Here is a 17,642-nt window from a genome sequence, read left to right on the forward strand (position 1 = left end):
TCCAGAATTGATAACAATTGGAATGAGATACATTATGTTATGACCCGCCACTTGATCTTGAAGAAGGTAGAAGAATCTAGAGTTTTGGAGAGGTTAGTGGAAGACTCTAGATCCTTATAGAAGCTTGTAGAGAAGTCTTGAAAGACTTGGAATTCTCTAGAGTGTGTAGAGAATTCTAGATAGGGACTTTTTTGTAAATATGGAGGGACTTGTATAACAATTTTTATTTACACTTGAGCCCCTTAGTAGTAGTATAAATAGAGGGGGCATTCATTTGTAGCAAACCATCAAGCAATCAAGCATTCTTCCAAAGCAATACAAAAGCCTTCTTCATAAAAGCTCTCTTGTCTTTCTTACAATCTAGCGTTCCCTTAGCGATCTAGTCTTAAAGGCTTACTTGAGCTTACAAGATCGTGAAAGATTCGTGAGTAAGTTGTCAAGTGTCGCACGGAAGTCTTAGTTAAAGTCTAAGTCTGTGACAATGTGGTATCAGAGCGAGGTTCTACTAAGGGATATGGCAAGTGAGGGAGACATCAACGCCACTAACGCCACCAACGTCAAGCAAGATATTGGAAGGAAGCACCGCAAGGGAAAGAAGAACTCTAAGAGAAGTGAGGATGTGCCGCTTGAGCCTACACCAAGCGAGGCCCTAACATCCTACTCACCCTCGTCCACTGAGGTTAGTGACGATAAGCGAGGTGGAGAGCCCGTGGACGTCACGCCCGGCATGGAGTGGATTACAAGGGTGGATGCTGCCCGGCAAGCTGTGGAGATATTAGGAAAGCGCTTGAACAAGTTCGACGGCAAGTTCAAGTCTCTAGAGGAGTTCACTCTTGAGGAGAACGACAACATCCAGAAGGAGTTGGAGGTGCGCAAGGCTTCCGAGTACAAGATGAAAGAGGTGATCACTTTCTTGGAGTGTCGACTCATGGACGCGCTAAGCATGATGGAGACCATGAAGGCCGAGATGGCAGCACTCAAAGGAGACATAGATGCTGGGAGATGCATGACGTCCAATGCGGACCGGGAGGCCAAGATTGAGGCTCCCAAGCCACCAATGTTCAAAGGTGCCCGTGATGCACAAGAGGTGGAGAACTTCCTTTGGCATTTGGAGAATTACTTCAAATGTAACAAAGTGAAGAGTGACGAGACGAGGATTAACACGGCCGTGCTATACCTCTCGGAGATGGCCATGTTATGGTGAAAGCGCAAGGAGTCTGAGATCGGGAAGGGTCTATGCACCATCAACACCTAGGAGCAGTTCTGAGACGAGTTCAAGAGGGCCTTCTTCCCCAACAATGTCATCTATGAGGCCAAACGCAAGTTCCGGGAGCTGAAGCATACGGGCCTATGTGAAGGAGTTCACTACCCTTACGCTTCAAATCCCCAACCTTACAGATGAAGATATGCTCTTCCACTTCATGGATAGGCTGCAGAGTTGGGCCAAGACGGAGTTGGAGCGTCATCAAGGCAGCACCATTGATGAGGCCATCACCCAAGCTGAAGCCCTGACGGACTTTAAGCATGACAGGCATGACAGGGGCAAGGAAAAAGAAACAAGGAGTAGTCTTGCCAAAGGTGGGGGAGATCGTGGCAAAGGCAAAGAGCAACATCCTCCACCCAGGAGCTATGATTCCAACAAGTCCGACGGTAGGAGGTTCGGGCGACAGGGCTACGCTGAGAGAAAAGAGCAGACCACGAAGGGCAGTGACTGTTATATTTGTGGAGGTCCTCATGGTTATGCTAGGTGTCCGAAGATGAAGAACCTTGGAGCCATACTACGGGAGCGGAAGGACAAGAAAGTAGACCAAGGGCAGGGTTCAAACACGACTCAGCTAGGCATGATCTGGCTATGCGGAGCCATCGCGAAGTAAGCTGAGAAGGCAGGGGATTACTCCGCCCAGTATGTTGACATATCCATCAACGGACGACCCGCACGTGCTATGATGGATTACAGAGCAGAAACCAATATTATGACCAAGGCAGCGGCAGCAAGGTTGGGGCTAAGTTATGGGCCAAGCAACACCCGCCTGAAGACGGTCAATGCCCCATTGACTCCCGTGTGCGGAGTAGCTCATGGAGTGGATATCATGTTGGGCAAGTGGCAAGGTAATACAAGCTTCACTATCGCCCCCTTAGGTATCTTTGATATTATACTTGGGCAGGAATTCTTCCAACGGTACCAGATGATGATCGATCCCTACCTCCAACAACTCTTGGTGATGGAGCGAGAGGGACCCTACATGGTACCCCTAGTCAAGATGCCGAGGAAGGAAGGACAAGCCCACCTATCGGCGATGCAGCTTGTGAAGGGCCTAAGAAAGGGGGAGCCGACGTTCGTAGCCACCATTGCGAACTTGGATGTAGACAATGGTGCTAAGGAGACATTACCACCTTGCATAGAGAAGGTGCTTGCAGAAAATAAGGACGTGATGCCCGAAGAATTGCTGAGACACCTACCTCCAAGGCGAGAGGTAGACCACAGGATTGAGCTGGAGCCAGGGGCGAGGCCGCCCGCATACCCACCATACCGCATGGCTCCACCCGAGTTAGAGGAGTTGAGGAAGCAGTTGAAGGAGCTCCTCGAGGCCGGTCATATCCGTCCATCCAAGGCACCTTTTGGCGCGCCAATGTTATTTTAAAAGAAGAAGGATGGCTCATTGTGCCTATATATAGACTACCGGGCGCTCAATAAAGTGACCGTGAAGAACAAGTACCATATCCCGCTCATTGCCGACTTGTTTGATAGACTTGGAAAAGCCAAGTACTTCACCAAGGTGGATCTAAGAAAGGGCTACTACCAAATACGCATAGCGGAGGGAGATGAACCGAAGACAACATGTGTGACCAGGTACGGAGCTTATGAGTGGTTGGTAATGCCCTTCGGCCTAACCAATGCACCCGCCATATTTTGCACACTAATGAACAAGATCTTCCACCCCTACTTAGACCAGTTAGTGGTAGTCTACTTGGATGACATAGTCATCTATAGCAACACCTTAGAGGAGCACGTGGAACATCTAAAGAAAGTGTTCCAAGTCTTGCACAAGAATGAGATCTTCATCAAGCGGGAGAAGTGCTAGTTTGCCCAACATGAAGCGCACTTCTTGGGACATGTTATCAGCCAGGGAGAACTACGGATGGACGAGGCAAAAGTTCAGGCCATTAAAGAGTGGGAGGCACCCACAAAGGTAACCGAACTTAGATCTTTTCTTGAACTTGTTAACTATTACCGCAGGTTCATAAGCGCTTACTCCGCCAAAGCCGCTCCACTTACTGAGCTATTGAAGAAGAATAAACCGTGGGTTTGGAGCGAGGAGTGCAAGGAGGCCTTTGAAGACCTCAAGGCTGTCGTAACAAAGGAGCCAGTCTTAGCGGTTCCTGACTTCTCCAAGATATTCGAAGTGCATACGGATGCCTCCGACTATGCCTTTGGGAGAGTATTGATGCAAGAGAGGCACCCTATCGCCTTCGAGAGCTGCAAGCTGAATGACACCGAACGGCGGTACACCGTGTAGGAGAAGGAGATGACAGCCATTGTCCATTGCCTATACACGTGGAGACACTACTTACTTGGCTTCAAGTTCTTAGTCAAGACCGACAACGTGACCACTAGCTACTTCCAGTCATAAAAGAAACTCACCCCGAAGCAAGCTAGGTGGCAAAACTTTTTGGCCGAGTTTGACTATGAGCTGGAGTACAAGCCGGGCAAAGGCAATGTTGTTGTCGATGCCCTTAGTAGGAAGTTCGAACTGGCTGCCATCACCACAGCACATTGTGACATCCAGGATGCAATCAAGGATAGTCTGTAACACGATCCAGAGGCAAAGAGGCTTATGGAGTTAGCCGCTCAAGGTAAGACAAGGCGCTTCTGGGCAGAAGATGGACTCCTGCTAACCGCCGGGCGAAAGATCTATGTGCCGAAATTCGGAGCTATCAGGCGATGAATCGTAAAGGAAAGTCACGACATATTATGGGCCGGGCATCCAGGGCAGCGTCGCACAAGGGCATTGATTGAGGCGATTTACTACTGGCCACGCATGCGGGACGATATTGAATGATATGTGCAGACTTGTCTTGTGTGTCAGCAAGACAAAGTAGAGCAGCGTCAGCTATGAGGACTCTTGGAGCCCCTGCCCGTAGCGGAGCGTCCATGGGAGAGCGTGACCATAGACTTCATCACATGCTTGCCGAAGTCTGATGGGTACGGGACAATTATGGTCGTGGTGGACAGGTTCTCCAAGTAAGCCAGTTTCATGCCCGCCACAGCAGGTTGCACTGCTAAGGAGGCTGCCAGGCTATTCTTCAAGAACGTGGTGAAGTATTGGGGATTGCCAAGACACATCATTAGCGACAGAGACCTACGCTTCACCGGGAACTTTTGGAGAGAATTGTTCGAAATTCTTGGCACGGAATTACATTTCTCCACTAGTTTCCACCCCCAGACAGACGGCTAGACGGAGCGAGTCAATGCCTTGTTGGAGTGCTACTTGAGGCACTTTGTGAGCTCCCATCAGAAGGATTGGGCGAGACTGCTGGACGTAGCCCAATTCTCATACAACCTACAGTGGAGTGAGGCCACAGGGCGGACACCATTCGAGCTAGCCACAAGCCAACAGCCACAAACTCCACATTCACTATCGGCCGCGTTCGAGGGCAAGAGTTTGGGGGCCTATCACATGGCCAAGGGCTTTGAGGAGCAGCTCGACACTGCCAAGTCTTATTTGGACAAGGCGGCGAAGAAGATGAAGAAGTTTGTTGACCGCAAGCGTCGTCCCACGGATTACCAAGTTGGAGATATGGTCTTGGTCAAGTTCAATCCCAGGCAATTCAAGGCGTTGCGAGGCATGCATCAAAACTTGGTGCGAAAGTACGAGGGCCCATTCAGGATCGTTGCCAAGGTTGGCAAGATCTCATATAGGTTGGAGCTACCACCACATCTTAAGGTTCATCCTGTCTTCCATGCCAGTGTCCTCAAGCCGTACCATGAGGACAAGGATGATCCTAGCCGAGGAGAATCAAGTCGGGCGCCACTCACAATCACCGCCTCCCATGATCGAGACATCGAGGCCATTGTGGACTACCAAGCCAAGCGAAAACAGGGACAACAGGCCACTGCTATGTTCTTAGTCCATTGGAAGGGACAATCTACGTAGGAGGCCACCTGGGAGAGATATGAAGACCTGTGGCAATTCAAAGACAAAATTCGAGAGTTCTTGCAGCAGCAGTGCGCCGCGGTCGTCGCCACATCAGGTGGGGGAGAGTGTTATAACCCGCCACTTGATCTTGAAGAAGGTAGAAGAATCTAGAGTCTTCGAAAGGTCAGTGGAAGACTCTAAATCCTTATAGAAGCTTGTAGAGAAGTCTTGAAAGACTTGGAATTCTCTAGAGTGTGTAGAGAATTCTAGATAGGGACTTCTTTGTAAATATGGAGGGACTTGTATAACAATTTTTATTTACACTTGAGCCCTTTAGAAGTAGTATAAATAGAGGGGGCATTCATTTGTACCAAACTATCAAGCAATCAAGCATTCTTCCAAAGCAATACAAAAGTCTTCTTCATAAAAGCTCTCTTGTCTTTCTTACAATCTAGCGTTCTCTTAGCGATCTAGTCTTAAAGGCTTATTTGAGCTTACAAGATCGTGAAAGATTCGTAAGTAAGTTGTCAAGTGCCGCACGAAAGTCTTAGTTGAAGTCTAAGTCCGTGACAATTATGTCTTTAACTAATCACTGAGGTTTTTAGTTTTAACAGCAAAAAATAATTATTTTGACATCAAAACAATAATCATTTGAAGTAATATACAATTTATATCAACTAATATGCAATCTAGTTGATTGACATTATTGTTAGTCATATAATTTTTCTAAATGTTTATTCAAAGAAAAATTTGTACAAAATCTATATATTATAGGATATAGAGATATATATTTATTATTGAGAAATCTTAAAATTGCTTTGAGAATGATTTTGAAATTTTTTAAAATTTTGTAAAAAAAATAAATATTTCAAATTGTTTGAAATGGAAAAAGCTCGAAAATTAATTAAATTGTGCAAGATCAAAATTGGGTACCAATGGTAAGCACAATATTTATTTATAAAAGGAACATGGTAGAATATTTTGATACTATAAACTATGATTTGCTCCTATGGTAAAATTGTATAAGATTTAGGGAGTGTTGATTTCTTTTCATAAATTGTGGATTTTTATTTATATGGGCACACGATAGCCAATTTATTTTTAAATCTAATTAATTACTCCATTCGTTCTATATTAATTGTCCACTTTACTATAATAGTTACTCAAATTACTTCCTTTGTTCATTTTTACTTATCCCACTATTCTAAAAATACTAGTCACTTCTTAACATATCAAGAAAATACAATCAATTTTTTTCATGTTTTATTTTTAGCATTAATTACATATTCTCTAAATTATTTTTCAAGATCTAATATTAAACATCAATTAATAAAGATAGTGTGGTAAAATATTCATGTCAATCATTATTTTTTTAATGTCATGCCAAGTTCAAATATGTCAAGTAAAAGTTATCGACCGGAGAACTTGTAAATTGATTGAATTTTTTTCCATTTTAACCTTGGAATTAATTTATATTTTAAAAAAAAAAGTGTAAGCAAGTTTGTAAGGTTCTAAAAAAAATTAAGAGAAAATTAGTAATTATTTATGATTTCTTAAAACACATGTAAAAAAAAAAATGAACAAACTAATATAAAACGCAATCAATAGTATTTTATAGCTCAAAGCAACGAATACTTTATTTATATATATATTTCAATCTTTCTCCCCTAATCTGTACCTCATTGTAGTCGTCCAATAAACACTCTTTTAAGTTGGTTCTATTTCATACAATGTAGTTTAATTTAAAACGAAATTTTTTTAGAATTTTTTTTTTAAATTTATGATTTAAAATAAGTGATAAATATTTATATGATTATAAATTATTTCATTAAAGTTAAAATAAATATTTAAAATTATATTATTATTAAATATATAAATATGTTATTCTTTTAGGAATTGATTAAAAAGAAAAATAAGTTATATAAATTGAAAAAGAAAAAATTCTTTTTAGTCACACCATATATATTCATTTATATCTGTTTATCTCAGGTATATGTGTGCAGATCAACAAAAATCTCAAATGCGATTTTATACACCGATATACATGATTTACAACATGATATACTTACATTATTTTGTCGTGATATTAAAAATCTTCTGGAGTCAATAAAATTACCCCTTTCATTTAAGGCTTTTTAATCGCTGTGTCAAATCAATAATAATGGACGATTATTATTAAACAAAAGTACAAGATTCATTAAAGTTTTCTTCTGGATTAGAGGAGTTGGTGCAATGTTTCTTCATAATGTTAGGATGATAAATGGTATTGTGCATCACCACTTGCTATATATAAAGCATAAAAAAATGACATTATAATTTGGTTTTTGGAAAAGAGAGTATTACAACAATTTTCACCAATCAATCCATCCATCTTTTTTTTTCATATTTAAAATTAAATAGAAACCGAGAGAGTCATTGTGTCAAAATTAAGGTTGAGAACAAATTATCTCATAAATAATTATCCTAAAATTAGCTATTATGAAATAAAATGGAATAGCTAGTTTTTTTTATATCTAAAACTAGCTATGTTTATCCTTGCACAAAGGAATCACACAACGACTCACAGATTGAACGGGTTGAATTTGAGTTTGTCAAACTACCAAGAACATATCTTACAACTGGAGGAATATCAGGAAAAGGAGCAAATGATTGGAAGCCATTGGCATGGGTGGAATAGGAAAAATCTCAATTCCTATCTTTTTCCCTCTTGGAAAAAAAATAAAATAAACATGATATTTTTCCATCCCACCCACTCCAAAAGCTCCCCAAATCCCTTCTCCCTTTCCACTTCCAACAAATTTTTCCTCTAAAACAATAATCATAATATTAAAAAAAAAAAGTATGTATAAGAGCTCAGAAGCAAAATGGGTATGAAAGATTTATCATCACTCAAATAAAATTTGTAAGAGTGGTGCATGACAATCTCCAAATCTCATCACAGCTCTTCAAAAAAATGTAGAAAAAAACTGGAAGAAATTATAGGGAAAGAGAGAAACAATTGAAAGCCATGGGAATGGGTGGTGTAGGCAAGATTTTCATATCATATATATGATAAGATGTATCTTTCCCCACCACTCACGCCAAAAGCTTCCCAAAGATCTTCATCCCTTTCCCAATTTCTATAGTTAGATATAAATAGAGAGGAAACGGGTGTAGATAAGTTTGTTGTTTTGAAGATCGGTGATGTAGTTTATATAGTAGAAAAATAAGATTGGGAAGTCGAGGCTGGATTGAAACCCTAATTTCGTGAGTTTTACTATAGTATCCTCTTAAGGTCACCAAAATTACAAAATGGCAATAGTGCACCCTCGTATATGTTTTATCACAATTTTTTTTTCATATAAAAGAAAGAATATTGAAAGTACTTTTGAATTTGACATAAATTATTAATTTAATTTTTTGATTATTGATAACCTTAAAAGTATTCTTCTACTTATCAAAATCTCTCATACTTAAAGAAATGAGAATTAAAAAGCATAACTGAACTTAAATACATCTTCAATTCACTCACGGGATGATTGTGTAGATAATGGCTGAGGAAGTAAAGAAGAAGAAGAAAGAGGTTTGGTAGGTGTATTTGTTGTTTGAAAAGTCCAGGTGGACCTCTTCACATTTGGACTTTCACGTACAATATTATTTGGCCTTCAGGGTAGTGTTTAGTCAGAAGCCGATGTCTCTTGCGACTTGTCGGAAATCGCCGATTGGATTGATCCGACCAAGAAAGGCATGAAACTTTTTGGGATAAAAAAAGGAAAAATTTTCATCGTTTGTGAATCACTCGAATAAACGCAAAACAAGAAAGGAAGCAAGTTTAGCGAACATAAAGATGGTCCGGAGTGAAGGTTCTTCTGGAAGATAACATTATCCAATCATATACACGTTTCACAGTTGGCTAGTCACATTCTCCATTAGATTTTTATAAAAACTTATGTTCGTTTCATTCACAAAACAAATCTTACTTGAATTTGAATTATAATGTAATTCCTCATTTTTTTTGTATTTAATGAACATATTAATCTTAAGATATTGTTTGGAATTGAATCTCAATTATTACATGTTTTTGTTTTTCTAATTTTACAGTCAGAGTGAATAAATTTAAATTATAAAACTTATAATAAAATTTTAATATAATTAAAATGTCTATTTAAGAATTTCTACAATTCATAACTACTCCATTCATTTTCATTACTAGTCATTGCTACTACCTACTATTATCAATTATTACCACCCACTATCTACAAGGGTGTTGATGGTTCGATTTGAAAATTTAGTCAGTGTTAAAAACACTAAACCCAAATCAAAATTTAAAAAACATCAATTTGATTAGATTTAGCTTGATTTTTCAATTTATAACAAGTTAATGAAAAACTAGTAACAGTAAAATAATGGATACATGAGATAACTATTTCGAATGAATATTAAAAATCAATAAATTTCTCCCTAACATCACAAGATGAATGTGTTTAAATTTTCTATTATTTTTCAATACTATTCCGAAGCTTTAGCATGAAAGGTTACTCCACTTCACATGTCTAACATTCACAAAAACAATATACAACTTTAGAATGAATTGTCAAGTACCCTTCAAAAATCAAAGTGGCAAGCCATTGAAGAGTACATGAGTATTTTTGACAAAAAAAATAATAATTTAAAACTAACAATACACCACACCATATATAGACAATTAGATAGATTCTTGGGTTTGAGCATATTCATTAAGAAATGGAACTTAAAAGTCATATAGTGCATATGAAATAAGTTGACTAAAATAAAATCATACATTTTTTTTTAAAATAAAATATTTTTAAATAGAAAAACCCTCACTCCCAACTCTTCTTCGCACATCTTCTATTCCTTGCACCTTTGTACTTTACATCTTTTGATTTTCAATGGTTGTTGACAAACAAATCTGAAACTCAGTTCCAGATTCTTTCTTAAATAGGAGATTCAATATGTAATAGTTTTCAATTTGATAATTTGTCTTCCAAAAAAATAAATGTTTTGGTGTTATCTAATTTTTATGGGTCTAACTTGGATGTGTTGACTGGAAATTTAAAGAAGTGTGAGGAAGACGGTAAAATTGTGAGGTCTATATAACTCTATTTAGTTTGGCAATCTACATCTACCCTGCTCGGATTCCATGGAATATATTGTTGTTGGCAATCACCGCTATCAACGGGCTATAGAATACGAGAGAAGATAGCTTGTACAGTGTTAAAGACGGAAATTTATCCAAAATGAGCAAAGATGATCAGTCAAGGGGAACAAAATTAAAAGTTTAAGCACTTGGAGGTAGCGTATGGGCCAGTCGATCCACAACAAAGAGGCATTGATTTGATTGTTTCTGAAGTTTAGTTTAATGCCAATGTTTATCAGATGAAACTTACTGGTGATAGTTGCAGAACCAGGAGCTTTCAAGGGCGGGGCCAGGATATCTAGTTATGTTCAGGAATCAAACAAAAAATGCAAGGCAGCAAGCCATTCCAATGAGATCCAACAACTAGGAAGAATAACTAATCACAGCTGGAAGTAATAACTACACTGAGATTCTTGAAGTAATCAATTTTAGTCATTCAACAGCAAAACAGTTGAAGTTTGAGCCAAAGATGCAATCTCTCAGTAGCAGGTTAGTACCATTTAATAAAATCTCCACCTTCTCATAAAACAAAATAAAAGGTTTGAGCCAAAGACAAGCACAACATTTGACATAAACTACAAGGATGCATTCTATAAAAGGAGAAGATTTTAAAGTTGTACACCAAACATTGCAAATAGAACGAGAACAATAAAACTGCCATGATTGAAGCATCAGAGACAACAAGTGATTGTGCTTCACAGCGTAAGTGTGTGCCAGAAACACACTATAGAATATTATCATATCAGCACTTAACAAATAAGAAAAACTTAAAGCTAAAGAAATTTGGGGGGAAATGAGAAATGCTACCTAAGATCAATGGCTTCAGATGCAAACGAGAGGTAACTAACTCTGAATATAATAGGACAGAGCAACCACGACTAGTTGCAGGTTCTGTAGATTTACCAATTATCTGGGGCATCTTATTGGAAGTTTTGAAAGTAAATGATATGCTTCAACACTCCAAGCATCCTTAAATCCATTACTTGGAGGATGTTACAATTATGTATTGAATATAGAATAATACTTGAAATTCAAATTAAAGATCTAAAAATTTTCACTACAAACAGAGAAAAGAGTCAATTACTGAATCTTACAAAACCAATCAAACAGTTCTATCCGAAAAGATGGCAAGTTTACACAATGTAATAACCATTGTCTTACCTGTTCTCTGATGCAACTATATCAAATGATGAAGCATAAGTCCAATAAGCTCAATATTGATGTATTTAAGTGTTTAGTGAGGAAACTTTGAACCTCCATAGTTCATCAACCACCCTGTCAGCATTATGCTATATCAATACTTGCCAAAATAATAACCAGACACATTGGCCGAAATGCTAAACCCAAAACTATAAAATAGCTTGATCAGTAGGAGCAATTCAGTAGATAATAAATACATGATATATCAACATAGAAGTTGAAAACCCTAGGTATTCATCAAGATCTAATCTTTTTCTTTTCCACCATGTTCCCAAATCAACTAAAGCAAATTCTTTAAAATGAGATGCAAATAGTTTAGTGCCGATGTCATTGTGCTTATAGAACTCATAGTCAAATACTTCAAACACCTTTAAAGGAGCACTTGGGGTTCATTTGAAAACAGGACGTGAGATTATTACATCTTTTTACGTCTCCTGATCTTAATTTATGCACAACAAGTACAACAGTTAGTTGTGCATCTATATATGCTGCTAGTACTCTTCTTCTTTCATTTCTGCTACTACTAATATAGTTGGTCAGGACATACAAAATTCTCAAATAACACCAGATCCAGATCATCAACACAATCTCAGCTGAGATTACAACTGCACCATCTCTTTTAAGCAATATTCACAGCCCTAATTTAAATATCAATTTTATATTCAAATCTACACTAATTAAGCTTGTAATGTAAAACTTTTCCACATAAACATGTCACAAAAGACTCTTAATCATATTCAATCGCCACTTATCAAAATCAAATCTTCCATAACTGTGAATAGAAAAAAATTCCAACACGATCTAAAGCTCAGATGTCATACCAGGAAACCCATCACGCAACTGGAGAAAAAGGAAAGGGAGAAATGACCAGAAGCCATCAGAATGTGGGGAATTGGCAAGATTTCAATTTTTATGAAAAACAAATTTGATATCTTGCCATGCCACTCACTCCAAAAGCTCTCCCTTAAACACTCATCCCCTCTTCCCTTCCTACAAATTTCACAAATTCTTCAACTGAATCCCACATATTATTGCTACTGAGCTACTTATATAGAGGACTGGAAGCGGCGGTAGGGAGGAAACCCTAAAATATGAGGTTCACAAAATAGGAGTACAAGTGTACGTTTTAACCACACGTCTTGTTTTTGTTAACTCCAATAACTTCTATATAAGAGTCTACCCATCAACTCATTACCTAAGTTGCGCGGACTCTTCACTTTTGATGCCTCACCAGTGTCAGATTCTCCGAAAATACACTACTTTTGGTGAATCTGACACGTACCCGCTGACACTTTTGAAGAGGCTGAACAACATAGCTCATTACTAATCAACTCTTATGTATCAAGCTAAAAATATTTTTTCCTAATCCAATCTTAATATAGAAACATGTTGACGGTTCTGAAGTGAAAGCATAAAATGGTTACAACATTCACATAAAACATACGTCTTACAGTTGCTCTTTTCTTGGAACAGGTTGAAGTGAAAGCATTCCTTGACATGTATCGAGCAAAAAAAAATTTAAAAACCATCAAATACATGCAATGAGCTCGAATAGCTGGATACAAAGGGTAGTTGATCTTTATATCTTACCCCGTAGTCAGAGCATCAATTACATGGCTAATCGCCGGTTGCAGAATATGAACTACACATGTTATTTGGTACTGGCTCAATAATGGAAAGTTACCAAGCTTCCAAGGGTCACATCATGAAGCTGCTGAAAATATCAAAACAATGTAAGCATACATACTAGGACCCTCTGCAGTCTATGCTTGATACTTTAAAACAGACTAATCTAACTCATACTAATCTAATGTATACAAGCAACAAACAAGATATGTTTTTGATGAAAAATAAGTAATTTAAGAGTTAAAGTCTCACTTCCTAGTAAAAGATCAAATATTTTCTGCTCTTGTAATGTTCAATTGCTCAAACATGTACACCCCAATGGCCTCATCTATTCAAAATCATGTCTAACGGGCACTAATTAATGTTAAAGAACCATTTCCTAAATTTTAGGTTAAGTCCAAGTCAAAGTCAATCTAGGCCTATATGGTAAAAATTGGTTTACCCGAGTTCAAATCTATGCTTAGATTTCCATTTCAAATCCATTTGGATGTTCAAATTTAGATTTAGGTGATTCTAGATCACAATCCAAAAATTCCCAAATTTCACCTTTGATTACATATTGAAATGAGAGAACTTAGGTTAGATTCATCATGATATAATCTCAAATCCGAGTTAGAATCACTTACCCCAAGGAAATAGATGAAATCCTCACTTGGAACCTCTCAAAATCAAGCTCCCCAAGTCTTAAAATATTGAAGAATGAAATAAAACTACTGAACTCGACTTTGAAATGCCTAGGCAGGACCTTAGCAGCTCTGGCGCATTGTCGGTTGCACTCGACCAGTGTTGGTGCACAGCCGACCAGCCACATTCGGCTGCATTGCGAGCTACTACAGTTCAAAAAAATTCCAGACTGTTTCAAGTATGCTGAAACTCATCCGAGCCCCTAAAGTTCCAATCCAAACTATACTTTTATGTTATTGTCTCATTTTCTGGGTATATTCGTGTTGATTGATTCGCTTGATGGGTTGGTTAGGCGACATCACGGCTTAGTGGAATTCGGGTTGTAACATCCCTTTTGGATTGACGTGGTCTCTTTGCCATCACCCGACTAACTGTGTTCTCATAGTACAAGGTTATTATTCACATCAGAGAAAGGCGCCACAACAAGAAACAAGAAACAGTGAAAAATGAGGAACAGTGCAGCAACTCTTATTGTTCTAAACATAGAGCTTGGTTCTCAGTCTCCGCTCAAATGTCAGAAGAAATAGACCAGTGGAGATTATCTTTGATGGTTTCCTAGAGGACAAAAGAAACTCTATGAAGAGCTTAGACGTTGTTAGCTCTGCATTTCCCAGCTGCACTATAACCTTTGCAATAAGCTCTGGTGTGGGGGATTTCAAATATCATGATCATGACTAATGAAGAGGATGTCACAGTTATAGTGTGATTCTGGAAGTCATCAATTTTAGTCATTCAAAGATATATATTTGTAAAAGAACTTCTATGGAATGGGTAAATTTTTCAAATAAATCATTAGCCTTGTGAAATGCAGGATAACATTGCTGCAGCATTTGACATATAACAAGTACAAGGATACATGCTTTAACAAGAGAAGTGTTGAAAGTTGTAGACCAATCATTGCAAATAACATGAGAACAGTATAGCCATGATTGAAGCATCAGACAAAGGTATGCACACCTCGGCGTAAGTGTATGCCAGCAACATACACATTTTGTTTTCTTATGAGAGCGGACGCAAATCAGAAAAAGTTTCAAGTTCAAGAAATTCAGGGGGAAAGGAGTAATGCTACCAAAGATCAATTGTTTCAGCTGCCAAAGAGAGGGTAACTGACTCTGAATATAATAGGACAGAGAGACAAAGTCTAGTTGCAGGTTCTGCAAACCAACCAATTATATATGGAGCACCTGACTGAAAGTTGAGAAAAAATTATATGCTTTGGTACTCTAAGTATCCTAAAATCCATTATTTAGAGAACATCTCAATGCTGTGATAAATATTGACTAATACATGATTTTTGTTTTTTTCTAAAAAAGGAATATCATCCACTAAAAACGGAGAAAAAGAGTCGGTCGGCAAAATCAATCAAGCCATTCATATGGCTTATACAAAAAGAAGGAAAGTTTACATAAGGTAATAACCATGGTTTTGCCTATTCATTGACGCAAGTATGCAACTATATTGAATGATGAAGTTTAAATAAATTCTCTTGCATGCACATATGTAATGTAAGTAGAGCTATACATTTATTTATTACTAGTTTAACCAAGTTCAGCAATCTTTAACCCAAAGAAAAAGTACTACTAATTAACTAAATTAACGAGTGTAATTTCAATTTCAGCAGTTAGGTAATCCCCTATCAACTGAATAGAACAGAATATAAGCTCAATATTGAGGTACTCGGAGAGGACATGCCAATCCTCACGGATTGCAAACGACCCTGTCAGCCTAATCATATATCAAGACTTCCTAAAATGAAAACCCTACAGATTGGGCTAAAACAATACTAGTATAAGAAAATTGATACATAGTAGACAATTCAAGAGATACTACTTGACCAATTGACACACAAGTTTATTATATACATTCACCAAGATTCAAAACTTTATCTTTTCACCAGGTCGCTGAAAGCAACTAAAAGCAGAGCCATTAAAGGAGAAGTAATAAACTATGATTTGATATTCTTTGGAAACATGACATGAGTTTTATTAAATGCATTTTGGTCCCTTTTCTTAATTTAAGCACAATCAACTCCCTCTGTTTGCTGAAGATTGTCTAGTTGGTGGTCAGTTCATACAAAATTCTCAAATAAAACTAGATCTGAGCACAATCTCAGCTGAGCATACAGATTCGTCGTCTCTTTTTCAGCAAATTTCACATCATTTAAACTGGATATGTAGAACATTTACACATAAAAAACATGTCACAAAAGACTCCTATCAACCAAATAACCACAATTAAAATCTCCATAACTGCACAAAAGAACAAAATTTCAACAGTAATTAGAGCTCGGATATCATACTACGCAACTTGGTTCAACAACTGAAGAAAAGAAGGAAAGAGAGAAATGATCGGAAGCTATAGGAATGGGCGGTATAGGCAAGATCTCAATTTTTTTAAAAAATAAGTATGAAATCTTACCAGACCACCCACTCCAACAGCTCCCCGAAACACTCATCCCCTTTCCATTTCCTACAAATTTCACAAGCTTTTTCCCTTCTACAGAGAGATGGTGAGCAGCGGCAGTATGGTCGAAACCCTAATATAATGAGTGAGGTTCACAGAATAGGAAAAAGGAAGTATACGTTTTAACCACATATGTTTTACTTTTGTTAACTTTAACTCCAATGACTTCTATATATGATGATTCTACGCACCAACTCATTCCAAGTTTACTTTATACAGAAAACTGAAAATAATTTTCTAATTCAAATTCAATAAAAAGGGCAGTCCGGTGCACTTAAGCTCCCGCTATGCGCAGGGTCCGGGGAAGGGCCCGACCACAAGGGTCTGTTGTACGCAGCCTTACCTTGCATTTCTGCCAGAGGCTGTTTCCAAGGCTTGAACCCGTGACCTCCTGGTCACATGGCAGCAACTTTACCAGTTACTCCAAGGCTCCCCTTCTCTAATTCAAATTCAATAAACATTTATATTTGCTACTTTAACTTTTAAAAGAAATATTATAGAAATAATAAGCGGTGAATAAGATATTATGTGGGGACGAAAATCCTACAAGAAGTGCACTAGGTGGGTTTTTTTCCATCCGATATATCTGTATTAGAGTTCAATTAATTTGAATTCACATCGTGTAGGGTCTTATTTGAAGAGAAACGCTCCTTATCAAAGATTTTTCCATAATCAAAGGTCAAACAATCAAAATCTTTACTTAAGATAAAAGCACTTTCATTCATTGTACCACGTTGACGGTGCGCTTGATAGAAATCAAGGAACAAAAAAAATATTATTCTCTTCCCTAGATAATTGAATACCCCATGATGAAGCTCTCCACAATATTATAAAGATGGTATTGAAAATGCCTGTTAAAGGATATCATTATTAATCTTAGGATTTTAATAACCTCTCCTTTGTCCTTCCAAAAAGAGTTCGAAATTATTCCCTCTGATTTATATTAACTAAATTATTGAGAATTTTTTACTAAGTGATTTATTTCAAGTTCAAGAAAATTATTGAAACTTTTATATATATATATAAATTATTGAAAGAAAATTGTTTTTGCTTAAAATGAACAATTCTCCCCATATTTCTTTGAAAAAACTTTGGAAATAGACAAAGGAAAACTCATTTTGCAAGGAATAAAAAGCTTTTATGTTACTTGGATTGTAATTATAATATATTCGAAGAAAACAATCTTGCGCTAGCAACTCTGCAGCCATATTTATCTACAATGATGAATAATATTATATAAATAAATTTCCCCTTTAACCAAATAAATAAATAAATTATTTTTTTCTTCTTTAATATACTGTAAAACGTAGTAAATAATAATTATAAGATTATTTATTACTCCATTTGTTTCAATTTAATTATTTGATCATATATTATTATAAATATAATGTCAT

General features: G+C 37.4%; 1 long non-coding RNA gene and 1 other non-coding gene across 5 annotated transcripts; both read right to left on the reverse strand.

Annotated features, from left to right (window-relative positions):
• Positions 1-7,987: 7,987 nt before the first annotated feature.
• On the reverse strand, positions 7,988-8,082 carry LOC129901766 (small nucleolar RNA Z221/R21b). The gene has a single exon (XR_008769941.1). It is a non-coding gene; the product is annotated as a small nucleolar RNA Z221/R21b (small nucleolar RNA).
• A 1,446-nt stretch (positions 8,083-9,528) lies between these two features.
• Positions 9,529-16,400, reverse strand: LOC129900492 (uncharacterized). Of its 4 annotated transcripts, XR_008769631.1 has the most exons (4): positions 13,728-14,439; positions 13,066-13,189; positions 11,437-11,550; positions 9,529-9,670 (listed from the first exon to the last, which is right to left on the reverse strand). It is a non-coding gene; the product is annotated as an uncharacterized LOC129900492 (long non-coding RNA). The 4 variants fall into 4 exon arrangements; XR_008769630.1 differs by lacking the exons at positions 9,529-9,670; positions 13,728-14,439 and adding an exon at positions 16,204-16,400 and having other exon boundaries at positions 10,906-11,550; XR_008769629.1 differs by lacking the exon at positions 9,529-9,670 and having other exon boundaries at positions 10,906-11,550; positions 13,066-13,186.
• Positions 16,401-17,642: the final 1,242 nt, after the last annotated feature.

Source organism: Solanum dulcamara, chromosome 8 (assembly GCF_947179165.1).
Source record: "Solanum dulcamara chromosome 8, daSolDulc1.2, whole genome shotgun sequence".
Taxonomy (NCBI): Eukaryota; Viridiplantae; Streptophyta; class Magnoliopsida; order Solanales; family Solanaceae; genus Solanum; species Solanum dulcamara.